Here is a 13,295-nt window from a genome sequence, read left to right as displayed (position 1 = left end):
GTTCAGCACATCATAACACACACACACACACACACACACACACAGAGACAGAGAGAGACAGAGAGACAGAGACAGACAGAGACAGAGACAGAGACTCCATTACCAAGCATAGGGACGTGGCTGCCGAGGGCTAGGCAGGCAATCAGGAAGGTACCTGAACACAGTCGCCTACGGTGTCCATGCGGTCACTAGGTGTTAAGTGTAAATCACTGTTCTAGTGAGGAAAATGCACTGACCACTGCACCCCTGGAACTCTCACTCTAATAGAAGGAGAGTAGGTCACAAAAGGTCAGGGAGGCACGAGGGCCGTTCAGGGCCTGCCATCTTATGTGTTCTGAAGGTTTACTGAATGGATAAACAAAGAGAAATGAGAAAAGTGAAGACAGTGGGGTGGGTTACAGGTTCCCAATACTGCGTAGATTGAGACATCAGTGAACAAAGAGGAAGCCGGATTCTGAGCCTCAGTAAGGTGATTATAACTTCATTCTCAGCCAGGCGGTGGTGGCGCACGCCTTTAATCCCAGCACTCGGGAGGCAGAGGCAGGCAGATCTCTGTGAGTTCGAGGCCAGCCTGGTCTCCAAAGCGAGTTCTAGGAAAGGCGCAAAGCTACACAGAGAAACCCTGTCTTGAAAAACCAAAATAATAATAATAATAATAATAATAATAATAATAATAATAATAACTTCATTCTCATCAGAGAGCCTGCTGTCTACAAATGTGTTGTTCCTTAACAAAGATATGAGAAACTGTTAAAACAGGTATGCAAGAACCTTATGACAGAATCAGCCATGAGCCCACCACCCGGCTGTGGGGCACCATTATGGTGAGGAAATGGGAGAGAGAGATAGAGGACATGGAGGGGGCATAATGATTCATGTGCTGGGGAGAGAGGTGTTCTGGAGAAGAGAGGACCATGAGGAGCAGGCTGACAGAGATGGCCTGCTTGCCATCTGGGGCCATGCCAATCTGGGCAATCTACAATGCCAACTAGGGCCACAATGACGTCTGGTCCTGGGCTGCTACCAAGGACCGACCATGTCTGGGCCCATGGTCCTACTACAGCCTGAGGCTGTGTTGATGTTTGTGGCCTGTGTTGCCACCAAAGGCCACACAGATGCCCAGGATCTGGGCCACCACCTGTGGCCATGTTGGTGTCAGAGGGCTACACTGCTGTTGGGCCCATACAGACCTGAGTAACATCTGCTGGCACCTGAGGCCATGCCGAGGGCCATGTCTGGGTCTGTGGCCCTGCCACAGCCAGGGTCTGTGTTGATGTCTGAGGTTCCTGTCACCGTCGAAGACTGTGTGGTATCTGAGTACCACCTTGGGTCAGGTGGGTGTTCAAGAGCCACTCTGTGGTTGGGTCTGTAGGCAGAGTTTCTCTGTGTCTTGGCAGCCACTCCCAAATAACCATTCAGAGACTTATCATTAATTATAAATGCTCAGCCAATAGATCAGGCTTGTTACTAGCTAACTCTTACATTTTAAATTAAGCCACATTTCTTATCTACCTCTGCCTCATGGTAGTACCTTCTTTCAACATGTTCATCTTGCTTCCTTTTGCATCTGCTCGAGACTCCCAAGACTCTGCCCTTTTTCTTCCCAGCATCCTCTGTCTTGCTGTCCTGCCTATACCTTCTGCCTAGCTAGCTACCAGCCAGTCAGCTCTTTTATTAAAACAATCAGGGTCTATAGTTGGAAGTTTTCCTGTGTCCTGGTTGGCCAGTGGCTGGGACAAATCTCTCCCATTCACATCCCCCAAGTAAACACACAGAGGTTTATATTAATTATAACTGATTGGCCATTAGCTCAGGCTTATTACTGACTAGCTCTTACACTTGAATTAACCCATAAATCTTATCTGTGTTTAGCCACATGGCTTGGTACCTTTTCTCAGTTCTGCCTTGTCATCTTGTTTCCTCTGTGTCTGGCTGGTGACTCCTGACTCAACCGTCCTCTTCCCAGAATTCTCCTCATCTGCTTGCCCCACCTATACTTCCTGCCTGGCTACCAGACAATCAGCATTTTATTTATCAACCAATCAGAGCAACACATATTCACAACATACAGAACAACATCCCACAGCAAGAGTTAATGCCAGTCTGAGTGTCCTGTGCTGCCAACCAGGGCCATGGTGGCAACCGGATCTGGGCTGCTCCCAAGGACCATGTCTGAGTCTACAACCTAACTGCAGCTGGGTCTGTGTGTATATCCATGTCATGTATTACCACCAAGGGCCACGTGAATGACAGGGATCTGGGCCGCCACCTAGGGCTATCTTAGTGCCCAAGGGCTGAGCTTCTGCTAAGCCATAACGGATCTGAGTGGCCTGTGCTGCCACCCAGAGCCATGGTGTCACTCAAGCCTGGGCTGCTGCCAGGGGCCATATCTGGGTCCATGGCCTTGCTGCAGTCACCGTCTGTGGTGAGGTCCATGGCTCCTGTTGCCACTGAAAGCAGTGAGGATAGGCTGCACAGAGTTGGTCCCACCCCTCACCAGCTGCAGCACTAGGGAGAATTAGTCCTGCCCCTCCCAGGCTATAGCACTTGGAAGAGTGGGCCCTGCACCTCACCTGTAGAGTGACAGGGTCACAGCAGAGCTGACCCTGTTGATGGTAGCACAAGTGATCCACCCCCATGAAAGTCCATGAAAGATCTGGCCCTACCCCTCATCTATCAACCCTGGTGGTGGGAGTGTGGGAGAGCCAGACCTAAGGGCATGTGAACAGGAGAACTGGCCCTGCTCCTTGCTGCCTGCTGCATTGGGTGAACTAGCCAGGGCAGTGCTGGAGAACTCTCTCACTCTGGTGGTGTCGATGAGGGAAAGCTGGCAGGCTGACCAACCCAGCTACCACTCAGGCCCAGAACCAGGGCTATGAGTGAGCCCAGCCCAGCATCCACCTCATCTATGAACTGCTGGAGTACCTGAAGGGGCTGGATCTGCAGATCCAAAGCTACAGGATCTCCATGACACAGGACAACAACAGGATATCCAAGAGGAGTCCCAGTGAGGGCCCATTACCGAGGGTGTAGGAGAATCCAGAGGCCTCGAGCCAGAGCAATGATCCATTGCAATGAACACATCCAAGTGAAGATGTCTGGACTAAGGGGTACACTGTGTGACTCACTGGGCCACACTACAGCTTCCACACTGAGATTTTTTCTTTTGTGTATGGGGGGAGGCATTCACAAAGGCAGAGGATGGAGGTGAGGGGAGATGAGTGAAATCGGGATGCATGACGTAAAAATCCACAAAGAATAAATACAAAGTTTTTAAAAGAAGAAGGAGAAGGAGAAGGAGAAGGAGAAGGAGAAGGAGAAGGAGAAGGAGAAGGAGAAGGAGAAGGAGAAGGAGAAGGAGAAGGAGAAGGAGAAGGAGAAGGAGAAGGAGAAGAAGAAGAAGAAGAAGAAGAAGAAGAAGAAGAAGAAGAAGAAGAAGAAGAAGAAGAAGAAGAAGAAGAAGAAGAACCTTATGACACTAATCTTTTTACAGAGTTAAAACTGAATGTCTCTTTAATGCTGTTTTTCTGTCGCCCTCACGAGTTCTTGTAAAGCTGCCCCAGCATGATGAGAACTGTGTCTTCTCTAAGGAAGAAAGGAAGGAGCATGAAGTCACCAGATTTTGCAATCTGGATTCTGCAACAGCCAAATGTGTTCAGCTCCAAAGTGCTCCCTCCCTGGATGAGATCACAGAGGCAGTGAGGGCTTACGGCTGAGCTGATGAGCTTTGGGGGAGAATTCTGGAACACGAGCTCCCTGGGAAGAGGCTCTGAGCCACTGAGAAAGATTCCTGTGCCAAGGCAAAGTGAGGGACACTGACTCTGAGGCACATTTGCCACCTCTAGAGACCTCCGTGTTAGCTGCTCCCCTCACTAGTCAGCGTCCCCTTTGTGAGCTGTCATTTCTGAGCCCTCTGACTCCATGAGCCAGGATCAATATTTCCTGAAGTTGTTTCTGTCGGTGTTTGCTCATCACTGTGTAAAAGTAACTAAAGCACCCAGTTGCTGTTTGTACACCCTGGAGACTGGCCGCAGTCCATCTCACACAATTACAGCTTGCTTGAAGCCCAAATGTGGAGACTTGAGCCCATCGGGAAAGTCTAAGAAGAGTTCTCTGAGGAAGTGACTGCCACGTCAAAACTTATGGGGTTGAGTAGAGGAAAAGGAATGGGAACCTTTTCAAGAAGGGATAGAATGCACAGTAGTCAATGGTAAAGACAGTAAGACCCCAAAAGGCATGAGACACATAAGGGCAGTGTGTAGATCCCCAGTTGCTCCCAAGAAACCACTCAGAGGCTTAATAGTAATTATAAATGCTCAGCCAAGCCAGGCATCGGTGGCACACACCTTTCATCCCAGCACTCAGGAGGCAGAGCCAGGCAGCTCTCTGTGAGTTCAAGGCTAGCCTGGTCTGAAGCAAGATCCAGGACAGGCACCAAAACTATACAGAGAAACCCTGTCTTTAAAAAAAAAAAAAAAAAAAAAAAGCTCAGCCAATAGCTCAGGCTTGTTACTAGCTAAGTCTTACATTTTAAATTAACCCATATTTCTTATCTATGATTTGTCACATGGCTTGGCACCTTTTTTCAGTACGGCATGCCCATCTTGCTTCTCTCTGAGCCTGCTGGCAACTCCCCAACTCTGCCTTTCTTTCTCCCAGCATTCTCAGTTTGGCTTTCCCACCTAACCTTAACCTGTTCAGCTATTGGCCAGTCAACTTCTTTATTAAACCAATCACAGTGACTTATATTCACACAGTGTAAAGGAATATTCCACAGCAGCATGGTAGGAATGAGCCTAGAGAGGATGGTGAGACAGATCATGAAGGAATGCCACTTGAATAGCTGTGCCCTCATCCTAGGAGCAACAGGAAATGCATCATAGATTTTAAGCAATGGATGATGCACTCATGTCTGTGTTTTAGAGCCCCAGCAGATACAACATGGAGGAAAACAAGAGGGGAAGCAGGTTGAAGAGGTCATTGTAGTGTTTTATGACAGGGTGTGGTCACCTGGATGGTGGTGGAGGACGTGGAGACAGAGAAAGATTACAGTGTTGCTTAGGAGGGCAAAGCAACAGCTCTTGCTGGTTCATTAGCTTCAGAGTTGAGCATGAGGAGGCAGCAAAGTCAAAGTCTGGATTTTGGACTTGCATCATTGGATACTTAGTGGAGCCACTGACTGAGAAGGGCATCCTGGAAGAAGAACAAGGGTATATTGATGTGTTGGAGAAATCTTTTTAAATTAATAGGCTTTTTTTTAATGCAGTTTTAGTTTTATAGATAGATTGAGAGGTCCAGAGTTCCTTCATACCTCATCTCTTACTGGTTCCCATTAATGTCGTCCACAAGTTTGTAACATTTGTTACAAATGACTAATGCTGTATTATTATCACTTTATGGTGAATAATTTACACTGGGGCTTGTAAGGACTACTATTGGCTGTCAACTTGACGGCATCTGGAATCAACTAAAAAGAAAACTGCTGGCCGTGCCTGTGAGGGATTTTCTTGACCAGACTATTTGAGGCAGAGAGACCCACCCTAAACGTGTTTGGCACCTCCTGGCAGGCAGCCCAGATAAAAGGGCGTGGAAGAAGAAAACTTTCTTCTTTGCCTGCTTGCTCTTACTCTTGCTGGCAACTTCATCTGTCCGATTGCCACAGCATTCCTTTGCTGATATTAGAACCAGCTTCTTCAGGATTCCAACATCATGGAAGACCAGCAGCTTGCCATGTATCCTCTGGGCAGCCTGCAAGCCACTCTAATAAATGAATATACATATCCATTCTATCAGTTCTGTTCCTTTAGAGAACACTGGTTAATACAGGGCTCACTCTGTGAAATCCCCGAGTACTATGGATTTTGACAACACATGATGGCACGTACCTCCCATTACAGCACCATACAAAATAATTCCACTACTCTATAATTACCTGCTTTTCATTTATCCATCCCTCCCTTTATCTCAACTCACTGATATTTCTTGTCCCTACAGTTTTGTCATTTCCACAGTGTCACTGTCCAAGTTAGGGTTTTCATTGCTGTGAAGAGACACCATGACCATGGCAACCTCTTATAAAGAAAACATTTAATCAGGGTGGCTCGCTTACCATTTCAGAGGTTCAGTCCATTATCGTTGTGATGGGGAGCATGGCAGCGTGCAGGCAGATGTGGTACTGGAGCTGAGAGTGCTCCATCTTTCAGGCAACAGGAAGTCAACTGACAGTCACACTGAGGGAAGCTCGAGCAAAAAAGACCTCAAATCCCGCCCCCACAGTGACACACTTCCTCCAACAAGGCCACACCTCCTAATAGTGCCACTCCCTTTGGGGGCCGTTTTCTTTCAAACCACCACAGTCACATAGTTGGAAAAATTGTATGGAAACCTTTTCAAAAGGGCTTCTTCGGATTAACAAGTTCTTAAGATATTTCTAGATCTTTCTGTGGCTTACTGGTGTATTTCATTTTATCGTTGAGAAACATACCATGTGGCTATATCAATGCTTGTTTCTCTGTTCTCTTACTGAGAGTAGAAATGACAGATTCGAGGAGTCGGGAGCTGAAAGTGAGTGAGCTTAAACAGCCAAGGACTCTGTGAGAGGAGGGGTGTGCGAGGAAGATGAGCCAGGTCAAGTAAGCTCTACTGATGAAGAGCTGTACTGGAAGGTAGCCTCAAGAGTCTAGGCTCAAGTGCACCCGAAGACAAGACGCACAGAGTAAAAACAGCATCTCTCTGTGGAAGCCCATTTTCAGGTTCCTCGTGGCTTTACTCACAGATCTGCATAGAGAGCATGATTAGGACCACGGGCCTGAGTGCAGGTGTCTGAGATAGTCTGCACTTGGCTGTGCTGGGGGGAGGTCTTTTGCTCCACTCCTTGGCGTCTCTATAAAAACCCTGAGGCAGAGACAGTCCAGGCTCGTTGGAATAGGTTCCTCGCCCTCTCGAGGCTATCCTTTATTTTCTATCTGTTTATCTCCACAATGTAAATCCTTCTAATATTTCCTGCTGCTCGAACTCAAGAAAACTCTGGGGAGCTGTGGGGTTGGTGGTAAATACCCCGCATCTCTCAACCTGGATCATTTTCTCCCACTTCAGAGAAACCCTCACATCCATCCTCTGCTGTCCCAGTTTTACCAGAATGGAATTCAAAGTATTGAATAAAATTTTGTGTACTTGCTTGACTCTCAATAAATTTATTACTTGTAAAAATAAAGGCTGTGTGAGTCACTACTGTTTTGAGTTTCATAAAAAAAATTAAATGAATTTTGACTTGAAATAAGGAGAGAATGCCCAACAATTTTTTAAACAACCCTAAACCTGCTTCTGCCATTTTGTGCTGTGTATTTACATGAAGCAGCATCCTCAGCTTTGACAACTGTCAAATTAAAATATTGACTAGCTCAGGAAAGTGTTGAAGGTGCTTTGTGTCCTGTGGTATTATTCAACCAAGACTGAATTCTCTATGTAAAAATAAATAAGTACATATATATCATTAGTATGCAAATTTATTTTAATCTTTAATAAATGGTAAAATTATGGCAAACAATTGGGTTCAAATAAATTTATTTATGATTTATTATCAATAAATGTTTGCTTCTACATATCTATACATCCTAGGTTACATAAAATTTTCTCAGGTTGAAAGTGGTCATGAGTGAGAAAAGCTTAAGTACCCTGGTCCATAGCAATGTCCTGGTCTGTGATAAGTGAAAAGCTATGAATTGGGTGATTTATAAATAACAGCAATGAACGTCTCAAAGTTATAGAATTTGGAAACATGACATCAGGGTGACAGTATGACTCTCGTGGAAACCCTTTCCTGGGTGACAGGCTGCTGGCTTCTTATTGTACCTGATCGTAGATCGTTTACAACATGCTTAAAACCTGAACTTGTCAGCTGTGCGGCGGCGGTGGCGGCGGCGCGCGCCTTTAATCCCAGCACTCGGGAGGCAGAGGCTGGCAGATTGCTGTGAGTTGGAGGCCAGCCTGGTCTACATAGCAAGTTCCAGGAAAGGTGCCAAAGCTACACAGAAAAACCTTGCCTCAAAAAAAAAAAGAAAGAAAAAAGAAAAGAAAGAAAAGAAAAGAAAAGAAAAAGAAACCTGAACTTGTCAACCTGCTATGAAAGAAACCAATAGTAACCAAAGAATCCATACCATATTATACAACATTCACGCCATTTATGTGAGACGGCCAGAACAGGTAACCCTTCAGGGACAGATGGCAGACTACTAATGTCAAGGGCTGGGGAAGGGATAGAGGGAGAGACAATGATTGCTGGGGGGTGACGTTTCTAAAATTACATTCCAGATGACTGCACAGCTCCATGAATTCCACACAAACCACTTGTTGGAGTAATTTGCATGAGCACATTTGGTGGCGTGTGAATTCTATCTCCCTTTAGCCATTGAAAAGCACCGCCACGGCATCCTATATCAGATAAACAGAAGCCTACTCCTGAGAAGCCCCAACCTGCCCGCAGTATCTTGTAGATGGAATTCTAAACGGTCTTATTAAATAAGAAATACAGAGCCAGCTACAGAGTTAAAAGCCCAAGAGATCCGAGCACTAGCAAAGAGCCAAGACTACCTTCAGCTTACCACTCGCTGCCGTCCTTCCCCTGAGAGAAGCTTCTCCCTGTGTGACTTGTCTTTTATTGCTTTCCTGTTCTGCCTTCTCATTGACTCTAAGCCCAGCCACATGACTTCCTCCTCACTGCCTGTCTATACAGACCTCCTGGTCTCTATGGTTGGTACTGGGATTAAAGACTCGGGTCACCACGCTTGGCTGTGTCCTTGACCACACAGAGACTCTGCCTGCCATGTGATCGGATTAAGGGCATGTGCTGCCACTGCTGGACTTCTGCTCACTTTTACCTCTGATCTCCAGGAAACTTTATTTATTAACATACAAATAAAATCACATTTCAGCACAAATAAAATATCACCATAGTATCTCACTGGTTTTTCATTTCTGTAGCAGGAATCTTAAAAGTTCTTGTTAATAAAATCAAACCCGGACCCAGGTATTGGGGTGAACGCTGGAAGATCAGAGAAGCAGAACAAGCCACAGCTTCCTCACCTCGCCAATTCCTCAGGTGATCCTGTTTCCTCAGACTGGAAGCCTCTCAGCTGAACTGTGCTGCTCAAAAGCCTAAAAGCCTAACCAGCTCTAGTTCCTGGTCCTAACGCCTTATATACCTTTCTGCTTTCTGGGATTAAAGGTGTGAGTCACCATGCCTGGCTGTTTCCAGTGTGGCTTTAAACTCACAGAGATGCGGATGGATCTCTGCCTCCCAAGTGATAGGATTGAAGGCGTGTGTGCCTCTGTTTTCTAGCCTCTATATCTAGTGGCTGTTCTGTTCTCTGACCCCAGATATGTTTATTAGGATGCACAATATTTTGGGGGACACAATATCACTACACATTTCTACTCATCCAATCCTCCTCAGTTATTCCAGCCACCACTGTCCCCTCGATACGATGCCTATGGGCACAGTCCACATCTCCCCTCTGCTGTGTCTCTAGTGTACATAGTCCACATCTCTCTTCTGCTGTGTCTCTAGTGTGCACAGCCCACATCTCCCCTCTGCTGTATCTCTAGTGTGCACAGTCCACATCTCCCCTCTGCCGTGTCTCTAGTGTGCACAGTCCACATCTCCCCTCTGCCGTGTCTCTAGTGTGCACAGTCCACATCTCCCCTCTGCCGTGTCTCTAGTGTGCACAGTCCACATCTCCCCTCTGCCGTGTCTCTAGTGTGCACACAGTCCACATCTCTCCTCTGCCATGTCTCTAGTACACAGTCCACATCTCTCCTCTGCCGTGTCTCTAGTGTGCACAGTCCACATCTCTCCTCTGCCGTGTCTCTAGTGTGCACAGTCCACATCTCTCCCTGCTCCACACTTGGCCCTTTGCATTTGTTATTTCTTTTTTCTGTGCAGATTTCGCTCTGTTGTCTCCCTCAGGTCCTCGTCCCAAACCCATCCTGTCTCCTGGTCCAGGTAGCCATGCCTGCAATGAGGCACATCCCTCATTATTCCCTCCCTGTGTGCTTCTCTGCCTTCTCCTCATTACTTACTCTGCTGAGGACTTATTGATTTCGTCCATTCATAGTCTGTGTCCACAATTAGATGAAGGAGAGCGGGAATTGATATCAGCTGTACTCAGTGTGCCGAGAGCAGGCGTGGCCCCCAGAACACACTCTATGATACCTGCATTCATCGTAGTTGAGGAATACCTCTGTGCTCAGATCTCTTTGCTGAGGCTCTTTTATTCCTCCTTCCTCCTAATGTTAAATGTTTTACTTATGTACTAGGAAAAAAATGTTTTATGAGGCAGGCAGGGGTCCCACCACAGCTCCAATCACCTCCAGGATGAGACTCTAGACTCCCTGAGCAGGCTGGGTCTTTCAGAAGCCATGTTCTTTTCCTTTCTCTGTGTCCTGCCCTAGGCCAAAAGGAAGCCAACCAAGCTCTGATTCCCAGAGTTGAAAGACCTTTCCTGACACAAAGAGAGTGAGTATCTCCCTTTAAAATGTCTAAACAGTTTTGTCTTGTTTTCTTTGTTTCAATAACGGCCTTCAATAAGCCTCCATGAATCACAGAACTCTAAGAAAGCCACAAAGGAGGCAAACTCTGAAAAATCTGACCCCAAGATCCCTTTATAATGGCTCATCTCCAAGGCCTAGAGTTCCATGGAACACGTCTTAAGGACACCGCCCTCATCACACGGGACTCCTGGCAGTTCAGAAGTCACTGCATTGCGCCCTAACTCAAGCTCACAGAATCCTTTCCCTTCCCTGCCAGCAGAAATCCCAGTCTTGCTTCAGAATCCCGTTTGACTTGCCCCCCGTCTGTGAAGCCCCTCTGATCTCAGTCAACGTCTCAAGTTTCAACAGAACTTTATTTACACCCTTAACGTCCCTGCCACAGTCACCACAGCAACCCTTGTCAGATGCCGGGCTCCGATGCCAGGCTGTGAGCCCCTTACATGTACCAACAGTGCCTTCCCTGTGGGGCATTCAACACGCTCACACGTCCCTTCTGATGATCATATCATGCTGTGTCAGGCAACAGAGCCCCAGGGTCCCCACCACCACCACCAACAAGCAAACTCAGATGGGATTGTTTATCTCCCACGCTGGTCTTTTCCCACGTGCTCTCTCAAGAAGCCCACGTGTCATGAGCCTCTGTCTGAGTCAAGTAGAAGTGATTCAGCCCAGGGACAACTTGCATGTGATTTGTACCCACCCTACTGTCTCCCTGTGGGCAAAGCCTATCCATGGAACCCATCCATAAAGATGATCTCAAGTAATCTCAAGCCACCAATGGCGCTCTAACCAGGAGGGTACATCTTTATTAAAGCTCTTACCCCCTTTAGTAAACTGTGGTTGGTAGAGTGATGGTTTCATTCCTCCTGAAGGTAAGACGTTCCTGAGGAGAATTAGTCAGTTCCTCCTGCTCTGTCGGCAGCTTCTGAGAGGGCAATACAAGAAAGCAAAAGAAACAGAAATCCCAGAAAGACAGCCAGCAAGCTCTCCTTCCTTCTTTTCCCACCCTAGGGGGCAATGAAAGAGCCGCTGGGCTGGCTAAGAGGGTGTGGTCCTGCATGGGTGACTTCTTGGTCACGGGAAGGCACAGATGTCTGTCTGGTGGAGATAAGACACTTCTCAGGAAGTGTGAGTCACTTTGGTCCATCTCTCGCAGCGTAGAGGCCTCACAGTAGCGTAGCCTGTAGGCACAGCCACGCCTTCCTCCTCACCCAGGGAACCTGCGTGTTTCTTTTGGGGTCCTGCAACCAGGGTAGACACCGGTCCTCGCACGCTTGGGTAGCTTGTGGCCACCCTCATCCAGTCACTTTCAGCCTGGCGTTCACAGCTCTTTGTTTCTTTGTTTGTCTTGCTTTTGTTTCCTTTGGAATGTTCTAAGCCCCTGGTATCACTGCAAGCCAAGAATCTGAGCACTCCCAGGGTGGGAGCCAACTTCAAGTTATTTATCCCTAGGTGTGATTTCCGGGCAGAAGATCCAAAACCAGAATTTTGCTCCAGGTTTCCAAAGAACTGACAGTCACAGTTAATGAACCTCTCTCTCTCTCTCTCTGCGCCTTAATTTCTTCACATGCCTGAGAGGGACAGTAGGGTGGGGCAGGCTCTTGGGGACGGCTTTTGTGACTGGAATGATGCTAGCGCCTTCGATGGCCCCCAAACATCGCTGGCTGCTACCTGCTGGCCCGTGGTGTTCCCTCATCAGATAGAACATGAATGCCTTACGTTGTCATGGTTCGTTGACTCCAGGAGAAGGAAATCATCTGAGCAGATTTGCGTTGAAGACAGAAATAACGATAAATTATGCAAAGCCATTGTCTGCCCCTAGGAGGGCTGGAGTGAGCCCCAGAGAAGATTAGGGGAGGCAAGAAAGACAGAAGGTTCTACTTCACCCATTTTAGGATGTGACCCAAGGACAGGGACATTCACAAATTAGAAAGGAACGTTTGTCAGAGCAAAAGTAAAGTCAGTAGAGGTCATGACCCCTCACACATGAACCCAGTTCCAGGAGCTGGGAGAAGTGGACGCATGACATCTGGATGCCATAGCTCACAGCTGGTAAACCTCTTGGGTCCCTCTCCTCAACTGTCAGGTGGGGATGATAACAGGATTGTGAGGGAAAAAATGAAAGAAACATATACTACACCTTGCAATCGTAACTGTACAAAAAATGTTACCAGAACAATTTTAGCGGTGTTATGGCTAGTACCATACTTCCATCCTGCTACCCGGATGGCTCCCATCAAGTCCTCCCATCCCAGAACCACACTTAAGTGCCATCCTCCTAACCAATACACTATATCCTTTGATGAGATTTTTCAAAAATGGAGTTAATATAGGATAGTTTTAAGAGAGTCCAACTTCAATTCTTTACATCCTCAATTTCTCCATCTTGTCTTTGGTAAGGATGAGAAACCATCAGCTCGGTCCTACGTTAGGAAGTCCTAGGGTGGGGGTTATTCAAAGGAACAGTAGTACATGAAGCCCCCATAAGTGGACATCCAAACTCTAAGAGAAATGGGCAGGGATATGATTGGAGGAACAAACTGATCAAACAACAGAATAAAGCTGAGAGAAATGAAGGCTACATATATTTCTAAAACTTCTCACAGAAAGGAATAGACACAACCCGTCACCTCTACCCACAGCTAAGTTAGAAGCCACTCAGTTGGAAGAGGAACAGCTGCCAGCTGGGGAGGACAAATGTGTGTCTTCTGGCCAGCAATGAGCCAGCCATGGTGTGCAGAGTCACC

The 13,295-nt window shown here is 47.1% G+C and overlaps 1 protein-coding gene and 1 long non-coding RNA gene across 3 annotated transcripts in view; both read right to left on the bottom strand.

Moving 5' to 3' along the window:
* Tvp23c (trans-golgi network vesicle protein 23 homolog C) overlaps positions 1-13,295 on the bottom strand; it is a 126,624-nt gene that overhangs the window by 63,282 nt on the left and 50,047 nt on the right. The gene's annotated exons all lie outside the window — the stretch shown is intronic.
* On the bottom strand, positions 4,969-11,816 carry LOC143274464 (uncharacterized). Its single transcript, XR_013053106.1, has 2 exons — positions 11,370-11,816; positions 4,969-5,193 (listed from the first exon to the last, which is right to left on the bottom strand). It is a non-coding gene; the product is annotated as an uncharacterized LOC143274464 (long non-coding RNA).

This window comes from Peromyscus maniculatus, chromosome 8 (assembly GCF_049852395.1).
Source record: "Peromyscus maniculatus bairdii isolate BWxNUB_F1_BW_parent chromosome 8, HU_Pman_BW_mat_3.1, whole genome shotgun sequence".
Taxonomy (NCBI): Eukaryota; Metazoa; Chordata; class Mammalia; order Rodentia; family Cricetidae; genus Peromyscus; species Peromyscus maniculatus.
The sequence above is the reverse complement of the archived record's forward strand: the minus strand, read 5'-3'. Positions and strand labels throughout refer to the sequence as shown.